Raw genomic sequence first — 11537 nt, forward strand, 5'->3', positions numbered from 1 at the left:
AAAACATTTTAGAATAAGGCTGTAACATAACAAAATGTGGAAAAAGTCAAGAGGTCTGAATACTTTACGAATCAACTGTAATTGCATTAAGTATTAAGGAACGCCTCACCAATATCCAATAATAGAGCGTGGCGCGAATTACAAACACCTCAAAAATCCAAAAACTTCAATTTTTCAAACATATGACTATTTTACACCATTTTAAAGACAAGACTCTCCTTTATCTAACCACAATGTCCGATTTCAAAAAGGCTTTACAACGAAAGCAAAACATTAGATTATGTCAGGAGAGTACCCAGCCAGAAATAATCACACACCCATTTTTCAAGCTAGCATATAATGTCACAAAAACCAAAACCACAGCTAAATGCAGCACTAACCTTTGATGATCTTCATCAGATGACACTCCTAGGACATTTTGTAATACAATACATGCATGTTTTGTTCAATCAAGTTCATATTTATATAAAAAAAACAGCTTTTTACATTAGCATGTGACGTTCAGAACTAGCATACCCACCGAAAACTTCCGGTGAATTTACTAAATTACTCACGATAAACGTTCACAAAAAATATAACAATTATTTTAAGAATTATAGATACAGAACTCCTTTATGCAATCGCGGTGTCCGATTTTAAAATAGCTTTTCGGTGAAAGCACATTTTGCAATATTCTGAGTAGATAGCCCGGCCATCATGGCTAGCTATTTTGACACCCACCAAGTTTGGCACTCACCAAACTCAGATTTACTATAAGAAAAATTGGATTACCTTTGCTGTTCTTCATCAGAATGCACTCCCAGGACTTCTACTTCAACACCCAATGTTGTTTTGGTTCCAAATAATCCATAGTTATATCCAAATAGCTGCGTTTTGTTCTTGCGTTCAAGACACTATGCGAAGGGTGACGCATATCGTGACAAAAAAATTCAAAATATTCCATTACCGTACTTAGAAGCATGTGAAACGCTGTTTAAAATAATTTTTAATGCGATTTTTCTCGTAAAGTAGCGATAATATTCCAACCGGGAGACCTTGTTTTCGTTCAAACACTGAAAATAGAAAATGGAGTCTTCACATGCACGCACGCTCCAGTGTCATTGTTCTCAGAACGACCACTTTCCAAAAGTCCTAATGTTTTTCGCCCAGGGACTGCAGAGTTATCATTCCCCATTCTGGCGCCTTCTGAGAGCCTATGGGAGCCTTAGAAAATGTCACGTTACAGCAGAGATCCTCTATTTTCGATAAAGAGGCTACAGAAGGCCAAGAAATGGTCAGACAGGGCACTTCCCATATAGAATCTTCTCAGGTTTTGGCCTGCCATATGAGTTCTGTTATACTCACAGACACCATTCAAACAGTTTTAGAAACTCTAGGGTGTTTTCTATCCAAATCAAATTATTATATGCATATTCTAGTTTCTGGGCAGGAGTAATAACCAGATTAAATCGGGTATGTTTTTTATCCGGCCGTGAAAATACTGCCCCCTATCCTAAACAGGTTAAGCTCTGTCAGGTTGGATGGGAGGGTCGCTGCACAGCTATTTTCAGGTCTTTCCAGAGATGCTTGATCGGGTTCAAGTCCAGGCTCCTGCTGGGCAGCTCAAGGACATTCAGAGACTTGTCCCGAAGCCACTCCTACATTATCTTGGCTGTATGCTTTAGGTCATTGTCCTGTTGGAACCTCTGTTCCAGTCTGAGGTCCTGAGTGCTCTAGAGCAGGTTTTCATCGAGGATCTCTCTGTACTTTGCTCTGTTCATCTTTCCCTCAATCCTGACTAGTCTCCCAGTCCGAGCCGCTGAAAAACATCCCCACAGCATGATGCTGCCACCACCATCCTTCACCATAGGGATGGTGGCAGGTTTCCTCCAGATGTGATGCTTGGTGTTCAGGCCAAAGAGTTCAATCTTGGTTTCATCAGACCAGAGAATATTGTTTTTCATGGTCTGAGGAGCAAACTCCAAGTGGACTGTCATGTACCTTTTACTGAGGAGTGGCTTCCGTCTGGCCACTCTACCATAAAGGCCTAATCGGTGGAGTGCTGCAGAGATAGTTGTACTTCTGGAAGATTCTCCCATCTCCACAGATGAACTCTGGGGTTCTGTCAGGGTGACCATCGGATTCTTGGTCACCTGCCTGACCAAGGCCCTTCTCACCCGATTGATCAGTTTGGCCAGGTGGCCAGAGTCTTGGTTTTTTCCAAACGTATTCCATTTAAGAATGATGGAGGCCACTGTGTTCTAGGGGATCTTCAATGCTGCAGACATTTTTTGGTACCCTTCCCCAGATCTGTACCTCGACACAATCCTGTCTCGGAGCTCTACGGACAATTCCTTCGACCTCATGGCTTGGTTTTTGCTCTGACATGCACTGTCAACTAAGGGATCTTATATGGACAGGTGTGTGCCTTTCCAAATCATGTCCAATCAATTGATTTTACCACAGGTGGACTCCAATCAAGTTGTAGAAACATCTCAAAGATGATCAATGGAAACAGGATGCACTTGAGCACAATTTCGAGTCTCGTAGCAAAGGGTCTAAATTCTTATCTAAATAAGGTATTTAAAACAAAACGTAACTACTCTGCCCCAATTAAGACAGGCGTCTACATCTGGCCAAATTGCTATCGTATGGCACAAAAACTGGAACGCGTTCGTAGACCCCATCGGCATCAATTTAAATGTTTCTACCAGAACTCATATATGTCAGAAACGACAAACAACTCCCTTATGTAGTCTTTCTATGAGAAACTTGACGTTCCGACTATAAATAAAGAACAATGAACCATACTTGACTGTTCATTCTCCATATCGGAAATAGATCAAGCCATCGCTAGCATGCAATGCGAGAAATCACTGGGACCCGATGGATTCCTGGTAGAATTTTATAAATTGTTCTCTCTTAGATTAACCCCACTATTATGCACGGTTTGCCCTGAGGCAATTGATAAGAATAAACTACCTCCAACCCTTAATCAGGCAGTCATATCAGTCTTACAACAAAAAAAGACAAAGACTCATCCATTTGCGGATCCTACAGGCCAGTCTCTTTGCTTTTTGTCTAACATTTATAAGATGTTTATAAGATGTTAGTGAAAGTCCTCTCACACCATCTGGCAACTGCCATGCCATCCATAATTCACCCGGATCAAACAAATTTTATGGCAGGACGACAATCTATTTTCAACATCCGACACCCTTTCAATATAGTCAATGCCAGTTAGTCAACAGAATCGCTTTAAGTAGTAACCTCACTGGGCGCTGAGAAGTCATTAGATCGAATGGGAATACATATTCACAGCCCTTGATAAATGATGATTTGGTGAAGTACTTAAATCATGGATCAAAATATTATACTCATCCCCCATGGGGTCTGTATGTACAAGCAAAAATAATCTCAGACTACTTCCCTCTACATAGAGGCACGAGACAGGGATGTCTACTTTTGCCTCTTTTTTATATTGCGATAGAACTGCTTGCTACTGTAAGGGGTGCCTAACTGGTGGCAGGGAAGTCAGACGCAGTAGAGCAGAACTTGATAATAGCCAGAGCAGTTTAATAGTAACACCTACGGCATACGAAATACAAAATATGGGCACAATAACCCGACGCTTACCAGTCAAACAAAGGTGCACAAGCACTTACAAATAAACAATACCACACAAAGACATGGGGGGAACAGAGGGTTAAATACACGACACATAATGAGGGAAATGAAAACCAGGTGTGTGAGAAAACAAGACAAAACAAATGGAAAATGAAAAATGGATTGGCGTTGGCTAGAAGTGAGGGAGATTGTTTCCAGTTTCAGAGATTTTTGTAGTTCGTTCCAGTCATTGGCAGCAGAGAACTGGAAGGAGAGGCGGCCGAAGGAGGAATTGGCTTTGGGGGTGACCAGAGAGATATACCAGCTGGAGCGTGTGCTACAGGTGGGTGCTGCTATGGTGACCAGTGAGCTGAGATAAGGGGGGACTTTACCTAGCAGGGTCTTGTAGATGACCTGGAGCCAGTGGGTTTGGCGACAAGTATGAAGCGAGGGCCAGCCAACGAGAGCGTACAGGTCGCAGTGGTGGGTAGTTGTCATAAAAATAGTTGTACTCATCCTTGAAAATGTCGTACTGGAGAGAAGAGGACCAAAACGCAGCAGGTATGTGCAGGCTCATCTTGACTTTTATTCACTATCAAAATGAATGCCAAAATAACAAACCATGAGAATGAACGAACAACCAACAAACAGTCTGGCAAAGCATAGGCTCAACACAGAACAATTCCCCACCACCCCAAAGACAAACACACACACCTATATAGGACTTCCAATCAAAGGCAACTATACACACCTGCCTTCAATTGGAAGTCCCAATCATCAACCCAACATTTAACAAACACAAACATGCCACGTCCTGACCAAAACTAAAACACTAGCTCCATCTGCTGGTCAGGACGTTACAGTACCCCCCCCTCAAGGTGCAGACCCCGGAATGCACCTAAAAAAGAAAAACAAGAAAATCCCCAATACCCCAACAAAAACCCAACAAACAATAACCCCTAAACCATAAGGGAGGGAAGGGAGGGTGGCTGCCGTCAACGACGGCACTGTGCTACACCCTCCCTCCCCAACCCACCTATCCTGGAGGTGGCTCAGGTGCAGGCCGTTCCAGGCTGTCGGGGCAGTCTGGCAACTCGGGACAGTCGGGGCAGTCTGGCAACTCGGGACAGTCGGGGCAGTCTGGCAACTCGGGACAGTCGGGGCAGTCTGGCAACTCGGGACAGTCGGGGCAGTCTGGCAACTCGGGACAGTCGGGGCAGTCTGGCAACTCGGGACAGTCGGGGCAGTCTGGCAACTCGGGACAGTCGGGGCAGTCTGGCAACTCGGGACAGTCGGGGCAGTCTGGCAACTCGGGACAGTCGGGGCAGTCTGGCAGCTCGGGACAGTCTGGGCAGTCTGGCCACGCCGGCAGTTCAGGGCAGTCTGGCCACGCCGGCAGTTCAGGGCAGTCTGGCCACGCCGGCAGTTCAGGGCAGTCTGGCCACGCCGGCAGTTCAGGGCAGTCTGGCCACGCCGGCAGTTCAGGGCAGTCTGGCCACGCCGGCAGTTCAGCGCAGTCTGGCCACGCCGGCAGTTCAGCGCAGTCTGGCCACTCCGGCAGTTCAGCGCAGTCTGGCCACTCCGGCAGTTCAGCGCAGTCTGGCCACTCCGGCAGTTCAGCGCAGTCTGGCCACTCCGGCAGTTCAGCGCAGTCTGGCCACTCCGGCAGTTCAGCGCAGTCTGACCTCTCTGGCGACTGTTGACTGGCGGGCAGCTCTGACGACTGTTGACTGGCGGGCAGCTCTGACGACTGTTGACTGGCGGGCAGCTCTGACGACTGTTGACTGGCGGGCAGCTCTGACGACTGTTGACTGGCGGGCAGCTCTGACGACTGTTGACTGGCGGGCAGCTCTGACGACGACTGTTGACTGGCGGGCAGCTCTGATGTCGACTGTTGACTGGCGGGCAGCTCTGATGACGACTGTTGACTGGCGGGCAGCTCTGATGACGACTGTTGACTGGCGGGCAGCTCTGATGACGACTGTTGACTGGCGGGCAGCTCTGATGACGACTGTTGACTGGCGGGCAGCTCTGGCGACTGTTGACTGGCGGGCAGCTCTTGCCCCGTCAAACAGCCCTTGTGCCCCCCCCTAAAAAATTATTGGGGGTGGCTCTCGGTCTCCCTTACCTCGCCAGCCTTCTTCCGCTGCTTGGTCCTTTGTTGGTGGGGAATTCTGTCATAAAAATAGTTGTACTCATCCTTGAAAATGTCGTACTGGAGAGAAGAGGACCAAAACGCAGGCTCATCTTGACTTTTATTCACTATCAAAATGAATGCCAAAATAACAAACCATGAGAATGAACGAACAACCAACAAACAGTCTGGCAAAGCATAGGCTCAACACAGAACAATTCCCCACCACCCCAAAGACAAACACACACACCTATATAGGACTTCCAATCAAAGGCAACTATACACACCTGCCTTCAATTGGAAGTCCCAATCATCAACCCAACATTTAACAAACACAAACATGCCACGTCCTGACCAAAACTAAAACACTAGCTCCATCTGCTGGTCAGGACGTGACAGTAGTGTATGGGGCTTTGGTGACAAAACGGATGGCACTGTGATAGACTGCATCCAATTTATTGAGTAGGGTGTTGGAGGCTATTTTGTAAATGACATCGCCGAAGTCGAGGATCAGTAGGATGGTCAGTTTTACAAGGGTGTGTTTGACAGCATGAGTGAAGGATGCTTTGTTGTGAAATAGGAAGCCAATTCTAGATTTAACTTTGGATTGGAGATGTTTGATGTGAGTCTGGAAGGAGAGTTTACAGTCTAACCAGACACCTAGGTATTTGTAGTTGTCCACATATTCTAAGTCAGAACCGTCCAGAGTAGTGATGCTGGACGGGCGGGCAGGTGCGGGCAGCGATCAGTTGAAGAGCATGCATTTAGTTTTACTTGTATTTAAGAGCAGTTGGAGGCCACGGAAGGAGTGTTGTATGTCATTGAAGCTCGTCTGGAGGGTTGTTAACACAGTGTCCAAAGAAGGGACAGAAGTATACAGAATGGTGTCGTCTGCGTAGAGGTGGATCAGAGACTCACCAGCAGCAAGAGCGACATCATTGATGTATACAGAGAAGAGATTCGGCCCAAGAATTGAACCCTGTGGCACCCCCATAGAGACTGCCAGAGGCCCGGACAACAGGCCCTCCGATTTGACACACTGAACTCTATCAGAGAAGTAGTTGGTGAACCAGGCGAGGCAATCATTTGAGAAGCCAAGGCTATTGAGTCTGCCAATGAGGATGTGGTGATTGACAGAGTCGAAAGCCTTGGCCAGATCAATGAATATGGCTGCACAGTATTGTTTCTTATCGATGGCGGTTAAGATATCGTTTAGGATCTTGAGCGTGGCTGAGGTGCACCCATGACCAGCTCTGAAACCAGATTGCATAGCGGAGAAGGTGCGGTTGGATTCGAAATGATCGCTAATCTGTTTGTTGACATGGATTTCGAAGACCTTAGAAAGGCAGGGTAGGATAGATATAGGTCTGTAGCAGTTTGGGTCAAGAGTGTCCCCCCCTTTGAAGAGGGGGATGACTGCAGCTGCTTTCCAATCTTTGGGAATCTCAGACGACACGAAAGAGAGGTTGAACAGGCTAGTAATAGGGGTTGCAACAATTTCGGCAGATAATTTTGTCTAGCCCAGCTGATTTGTAGGGGTCCAGATTTTTCAGCTCTTTCAGAACATCACCTGTCTGGATTTGGGTGAAGGAGAAGGGGGGGGGGGGGCTTGAGCAGGTTGCTGTGGGGGGTGCAGAGCTGTTGGCCGGGGTAGGGGTAGCCAGGTGGAAAGCATGGCTGGCTGTTGAAAAATTCTTATTGAAATTCTCGATTATCGTAGATTTATTGGTGGAGACAGTGTTTCCTAGCCTCAGTGCAGTGGACTGCTGGGAGGAGGTGCTCTTATTCTCCATGGACTTTACAGTGTCCCAAAACCTTTTGGAATTAGTGCTACAGGAAGGTTACAAGCTGAACCTGAACCAAAGGATTATATTCCCAGTGAATGACACAGCATCTTGTGCATCTTTCAATGGAATTCCCTTTAAAATAACCCCTTCATCTACCTTGGTATAGAATTAACCCAGAACTATAGTACAATGAGGTTGACGGCCCATGCTGCCAATCTCCTCCTCAGGCCGCATTAATTCCATCAAAATTGTAACGTTGTCCAATATTTTGCAAATAATTTCTAGACATGACACATTTTCATTCCCACCTCTTTTTTTAAGTCTCTTGACCAAATCATAACATCTTTCATTTGGAACAACAAGAAACCGAGAATCTGTAAATCAGTTCTCGAACAACCGAAAAATAAAACCATCTTTTCTGTAATAAATTTCTACACCCTCGATTTTGATCTCGAGGGTGTAGGTGCGTTTCTTGGGGGAAAAATACATTTCTGCCTATTGGACATACACATATAAAAACAAGCATGAATGTACAGTATATTGTCTGTTATGAAAAAAGACTCATGCTCTCCTATCGTTCCACTCTCGCTACTCTGCTCCCAAATAAGCATCGGACTAACCTCCCACACAGGGAACCCCGTAGAAGTGAAAGGCGCCTCGAAGATATGGACACAGTTCAGAAGTAATTTTGGTCTGAAAGAGATGATCACTCCTATGCTGTTATGTGCCAACTTCTATTTCCAACCATTAACCATTAACTGATTCCGCATTCAAGCAATGATATCAAAATGGAATTTTGACCCTTGTTGATCTCTTCCCAAACTTCCAGAATTCCTGAAAAGCAAACACAATTTCATTTTTTTCAGATACTTACAAATACGGAGCTATGCTTCAAAGCATCTCAACCTGTTCCCATCTCTTCCACCCAGGAGCATCATTGGCTAACACTCAGAATAACCCCAGTGCTAGGGGAAACATCTCCAGAATATACAAAACCATCCAAAACATGAGAAGCCTGTCATTGGTAAAGACAAAGGCTTCCTGGGAGAAAGAAATGGCAACAGAAATATCGGAAGACACGAGGCAATCCTCCATTAAACTTATTCATACATTGTTTATTTGTGTAAGACACAGTTTGATTAAATTTAAAACCTTTCACTGTCTGCATCTGTCAAGAAGCAGGATGTCAAAAATTAACCCAACAATGGATTAGGTGCCAAATCAACAATCAAATTGTAATTGTCACATGCGCCGAACACAACAGGTACATTTACATTTACATTTTAGTCATTTAGCAGACGCTCTTATCCAGAGCGACTTACAGTAGTGAATGCATACATTTCATTTTTTCTGTGCTGGCCCCCTGTGGGAATCAAACCCACAACCCTGGCGTTGCGAACACCACGCGTTGCAAACACCATGCTCTACCAACTGAGCTACAGGGAAGGCTACAGCAGGTGTAGACCTTACCATGACATGCTTACTTACAAGCCCTTAACCAACAATGCACTTCAAGAAATAGAGTTAAGAAAATATTTACTAAATTACCTAAAGTAAATTTCTTTATAAAAAGTAACACACTAAAATAACAATACCGCGGCTATAAACAGGGGGTACCGGTATCGAGTCAATGTGCAGGGGTACAGGTTAGTCAAGCTAATTTGTACATGTAGGTAGGGGTAAAGTGACTATGCATAGATAATAAACAGCAAATAGCAGCAGTGTACAATCAAAGGGGTTGGGGGTTCAATGTAAATTGTCCAGGTGGCCATCTGAATAATTCTTTAGCAGTCTTATGGCTTGGGGGTAGAAGCTGATAAGGAGCCTTTTAGACCTAGACTTGGCACTCCGGTACTGCTTGCCGTGCGGTACTAGATAGAATAGTCTATGACTTGGGTGAAAAATTGACCACAACCCACATTTTTGGGGCCTTCCTCTGACACGCCTAGTATATAGGTCCTGGATGGCAGGAAGCTTGGCCCCAATGATGTACTGGGCCGTGCGCATTACCCTCTGTAGCGCCTTGTGGTCGGATGCTAAGTTTTTGCCATACCAGGCGGTGATGCAACCAGTCAAGATGCTCTCGATGGTACAGCTGTAGTACTTTTTGAGAATCTGGGGACCCATTCCAAATCTTTTCAGTCTTCTGAGAGGGAAAAGGTGTTGATGTGCCCTCTACACGGCTGTCTTGGTGTGTTTGGACCATCATAGTTTGTTGGTGATGTGGACACCAAGGAACTTGAACCGCTCGAAACTCTCGCTCCATTACAGCCCCGTTGATGTGAATGGGGGCGTTTTCGGCCCTCCTTTTCTCATAGCCACGATCATCTCCTTTGTCTTGCTCACGATTAGGGAGAGGTTGTTGTCCTGGCACCACACTGCCAGGTCTCTGACCTCCTCCCTATAGGCTGTCTCATTGTTGTCGGTGATCAGGTCTACCACTGTTGTGTCATCAGCAAACTTAATGATGGTGTTGGAGTCGTGCTTGGCCATGCAGTCGTGGATGAACAGGGAGTACAGGAGGGGACTACGCATGCACCCCTGAGTGGCCATCGTGTTGAGGATAAGTGTGGCAGATGTCTTGTTGCCTACCTTTACCACCATGGGGGCAGTCCGTCAGGAAGTCCAGGATCCAGTTGCAGAGGGAGATGTTTAGTCCCAGGATCCTTAGCTTAGTAATGACCTTTGTGGGCACTATGGTGTTGAAGGCTGAGCTTTAGTCAATGAACAGCATTCTCACTTAGGTGTTCCTTTTGTCCAGGTGGGAAAGGGCAGTGTGGAGTGCCATCCGGCTCCTGTTACAATATATCATATGTTTTGGGAATGTCCGTCTTTATTTTCGGTCCGGCATTTTCAATACTTTATCCAGGGCCTGCGATCAAACAATTGACCCCAACCATACACCGCCTTATTCAGGATAACCCCAGGGAATAATGTCACAAATAATCAATTGGAAATCATGGCATTCACATCTCTACTAGCCCGCTGACTAATCTTATTTGAGTGGAATTCTGCTACCCCACCCTTCCATTCACAGTGGGTTGGAGACATTCTATCTATCTTTACATTTTAGAAAATCAGGTTCACTACCCAAGGTGCTACTGAAAATGTGAAAAGTTAGGGCAGCCTTTTGAATGTATATAGTCGTGGTCAGACACCTACAGATGTAGCCCTACACACAAACTACAGATGAATAAGATAAATGCGCTTGGGGCTGAAATAAAATAAATGAGTATATCCACATACAGTACTTTTGTATATATAGTGTATTTCAATACTCTTTCCACCTGTGTAATGTACACGTAACAAAAATATAAACGTAACATGTAAAGTGTTGGCCCCATGTTTCATGAGCTGAAATAAAAGATCTCAGATTTTGTGCACAAATTTGCTTATATCCCTGTTAGTGAGCATTTCTCCTATGCCAAGATAATCCATCCACCTGACGTGTGGCATATCAAGAAGCTGATTAAACAGCATGATCATTACCCAGGTGCACCGTGTGCTGGGGACAATAAAAGGCCACTCTAAAATGTGTAGTTTTGTCACACAACACAATGCCACAGATGTCTCAAGTTTTGAGGGAGCATGTAATTGGCATACTGACTGCAGGAATGTCCACCAGGGCAGTTGCCAGAGAACTGAATGTTCATTTCTATACCATAAGCCACCTCCAACAGAGATAACGTGATGAGATCGTGAGGCCCATTGTCGTGCCAGTCATCCTCCGCCATCCCCTCACGTTTCAGCATGATAATGTATTGGATTGACGTGTACGACAGTCTGTTCCAGTTCCCTCCAATATCCAGCAACTTCGCACAGCCAATAAAGAGAAGTGGGACAACATTCCACAGCCTGATTAACTCTATGCGAAGGAGATGTGTTGTGCTGCATGAGGAAAATGGTGGTCACACCAGATACTGACTAGTTTCTGATTAAGGTATCTGTGACCAAGAGATGCATATCTGTATTCCCAGTCATGTGAAACCCATAGATTAGGGCCTAATTAATTTATTACTCAGTAAAATCTT

The sequence above is a fragment of the Salmo salar genome, chromosome 13 (assembly GCF_965601325.2).
Source record: "Salmo salar chromosome 13, fSalSal1, whole genome shotgun sequence".
Lineage (NCBI taxonomy): Eukaryota > Metazoa > Chordata > Actinopteri > Salmoniformes > Salmonidae > Salmo > Salmo salar.